The 3,807-nt window shown below is 36.4% G+C and overlaps 1 long non-coding RNA gene across 1 annotated transcript; it reads right to left on the bottom strand.

Annotated features, from left to right (window-relative positions):
* Window positions 1-254: 254 nt before the first annotated feature.
* On the bottom strand, window positions 255-3,454 carry LOC142966269 (uncharacterized). Its single transcript, XR_012957816.1, has 3 exons — window positions 3,064-3,454; window positions 2,599-2,752; window positions 255-397 (listed from the first exon to the last, which is right to left on the bottom strand). It is a non-coding gene; the product is annotated as an uncharacterized LOC142966269 (long non-coding RNA).
* Between the last annotated feature and the right edge of the window lie 353 nt (window positions 3,455-3,807).

Genomic DNA, 3,807 nt, shown 5'->3' with positions numbered 1-3,807 from the left:
TTAAATCTCTTTTTGAGAGCTTTTGTGCATTTACTTCTGGGTAGATATAATACACAAATATCACACAAAAAAGTATTACATCTCCATGAAAACCTTAATGCTAACTGCAAAAATAGTGTACTATACACATTAGTATACAGTGCAGTTCATACTTAACAATTGGTATATTTTATGGAAATTGAACCAATCATATGCATCAGTGACAGTTCCATTTAAAACAATGATAGTAACATCTTAATAATACTGTTTCCCCTTTACATACAAAGAGAGCTCACCCTGTTCCACGGACGAACTGAGGTGACTTCACTGAGCAAAGTAGTCTGTGGCTCCTTGCCTCTTAGTGAGTCCATCACTATTCAGTCCATCAGCTCCACAGTGCAAAATGAATAGCAGATCCCTGAAAAAACAACAAAAACAATAGCAAATAAGAAATTAACTTCATTTGAGTGGATGAAGCGGGGATTAAGGAATATTATTTGACCTGTGGGAGATCAATGTCCCACATATATCTTTAGTGGTGTGAAGGCAATCTGGCATTCATGGGGTGGAGTCACCAGTGTGGGGACAGGTGTATATATTTTTTTGTTGTGGCGTGGGGGGGGGGTTACATACACCTAGGTTAGAGTCGGCCCTTTCCAGCAAACTGATGCCTGAACTGTATTATAAACAAGGTTTTGCTACCAGGCGAGCAATGTCCATTCCAACCACATCTACTGGCGTAAAAACAGGAAGTCAGTGGTAAAGTAGTAAAGCCTGCATCTTGCTTGACTTGATTGGCTGCCTCTGTCAATTGTGACATTGACAAGCAGTGCGACTCCGCACCTGGTGCTGGAAAGTTGAGAATATTTTATCTAAGGTGCGCACGGTGTATGAAAGGAATGCAATGATTTTGCAGGTGACGCGTTTTAGCGACGCGTCTTGGTGTAGTCAGTGTGAAAATTGGAGGTTTAGTAAAACTCACATACTGTTGTGAGGAGGAACTCTGCTTTGTCTGTGTACATGCCTGTTCTCTCACTGCCACCAGTTCATCAGTTCTAAGTTATCAAAATATTTTAAGTTGAAGTTCGCTTAAACAGACACACACGGATAAAATAACACGGAAGAAAAAAACGAGGCCACATCATCTTTTATCTGTAGAGCTAAAATCAGTAAGCCACGCTTGCTCTGGTTACTGATATGCTACATGTATATATGCAGATTTACAGTGCATATAAACCTGTTGACACAGTTAGCGCAGATGAGTTCAATAGTATATGGCATCAGAAAAAGCCACATTCTGACAGATTAACTTCCAGCGTGCAATAGTAATAAAACTCAATTCAGAGTTTATGAGTGTTATTTTACAGATATCTTAAATTTTACTGTTGTTGGACAGAGTTTAACATATGTAATGGGCACTTAGTGGTGGTAATGTTTACGATTACTTACTTACATTCAATTGTTTGTTTTTGCTGTTGCATGCTGGGAAATCTAGCAGATACAATATAAAACTTTTAATCTTACACAATACTCCATTCAATTCTATGCCATTAGACAATATACATGTATATATATACGTATATATTTTGTTTTTAAATATCTATTCAAATTACTTTATAAAATCGGTCTAAATGATCAGATACAGTTCCTTTTTCCACGCTCATATGCAACAAAAAGTCTAATCTTTTATTCACAAATTATTTCTGTTCTGTGTGGAGCAAGGTTGTAATAGTTTTTAAATTAAGTATATTTTATATTAGTTTTGACTTTTCAATTTCATAGTTTTAGTTAGCATTCAGAGTATTTGCTGGTTTTAGCTTAGTTTCAGTTTGTCAGAAATTAATAGTTTTAGTTTTTGCATTTAGTTGTTATAGTTTGTTTTTGTTTGGGCTAGGTATAATGTCTCTACATACAAAATACATGGTAAAAAAAAAAACTGTATGAATGGCCATAATTTTGAAATCTTTTGATTTGGGAATAAACTTGTGTATTTTCAGAACCACACTCGGAAGAAAACCAACTGGCAATTTCAATCCTACCCCAGCTGGTCAACATCAGACCTGAATAGATCTGTTAAATGTAATTTGTTCTACTAAATCATATTGTTGTTAAATTCTAGACTGCATGTGAAAAACAAGTGAAAGCAATTTGCAGCATCCCGTGGAATGTCATGTCTGTTTAGTTGATGGAAATTCCTGTCGTCTCCTTTTTTATCTGAAGTGATATATTAGCAGTAAAAGTTTTACGTCCATTTTATATTATTTTTGTTGAATGCCAGATTGCGTTTATACCATTAATAGCCACATATTGGTCTTTTTTGTGACTAGAAGGGCAGAAAACAGACATCTATGCCTGCACACGGTTCAAAATATCCCATTTGAAATTGACATTGCATGACAATGACTATTTCTTCAGTGGAAATTAGTTCCATTGAAAACTGTCCAATGTGTGTTCTGGATATATTATTTAAAGTATCAAGGACACATTGAAAGCAGATTTAACTTTAACATTATCTAAGAGACTAATATTTCAAAACTTTGACAAATAAAAACCAAACCTTCATGGATAAATACCACAAGAGGGAACTCTTTAAAGGCCATGTTATTATAAGAGCCTCACCTCCATCTGGTTATTCTGCCAGTCAAATGCAGTGAAGTCCCTCATGAAGGATTTGACGCGTTGGTTCATATCTGATGTCTTGCGCTTTACTGGTCTTCCACTTTCCATTCTTTTCTTGACCTTGGCACTGCATTTGCTGGAGTCTGGATTTACCCTGACAAGGAACCCAATACAAATGAAAGTTAATATTTAGAACCACCAAGCTCATCAGTCTTTTCAGGGCATATCAACAAGGTCATACAACGATCAAACTCTTTTTAGATAATAATTGGGCAAACGGTTTTTACAGCAAAATCAAATAGATGCTGATTGTAAGAAGTCCTATTCTTGTATTGTCCGCAAATGCCACCTAAATGCAAGTACGGTGATTTTTACCTGGTCAATGCTACAAGCAGACTTTAATGGAGAAATGCAGGTAATGCAAATGCAAAGAAACGTGATGTACATAAGAATTTATAACAATACCTTTGTATACGTTGTGGCTGCTTCCACCTGATACTCAAGGGCCAGGGCAGTTGTGAAATCTGGCATGGGAGGTAAATATGTGATTACCACACGGCCTTCTATGGACAGCATCCACCTGTTCGCAGACATACATACAATAAACATGTGCTGTACATGATTTAAAAAGTCCAATCGTGGAAAGTGAGCATATTTGTTTAATCACTCTTATTATAAACTGTAAAACTTACAATCCGTGCCTCTCCACCAAGTCAGAGACGCAAACTTTGACAAGTTTCAGCCTGTTTTTTTCTGTAACAATGGCCTGAGTTTGGAGTTCCTCAAATATTTCAGGAACTTTCTTATCGAGGAGCGGTCTCAATCCATCCTATACAAACGGTTCCTTTGTAGGCTGAAAAGAGAACTAAGAGCAAAGCCGAACAAAGCAGAAATTTAGACTAATTTCCATGAGCTTCTTTGAAACTAAATTTGACAAGATGTACACATAACCCCAAATAATATATATGAAAATGTACCGAGTAAGACAGACTTCTCTTGCAACAGGTAGAAAATGGGCACTTGGAATCTGTCAAGGTAACTTATCTGTACACTACTATCAACATCAGTAAACTCTTGGAAATCTGAGTTAAATTTTAAAATCCTTTCAAGGACAAATCCCAATTCGCTCGTCTTTTCCAGAAGTTGGTTTGTGCTTTGGACACAATTTTTCTTTTCAATTCTTTACCATTCTGTAATGTGGTTGCGAGG

The sequence above is a fragment of the Anarhichas minor genome, unplaced genomic scaffold (genome assembly GCF_050575085.1).
Source record: "Anarhichas minor isolate MPS153535 unplaced genomic scaffold, ASM5057508v1 ptg000037l, whole genome shotgun sequence".
Lineage (NCBI taxonomy): Eukaryota > Metazoa > Chordata > Actinopteri > Perciformes > Anarhichadidae > Anarhichas > Anarhichas minor.
This window is presented reverse-complemented; position numbering and strand designations above follow the sequence as displayed.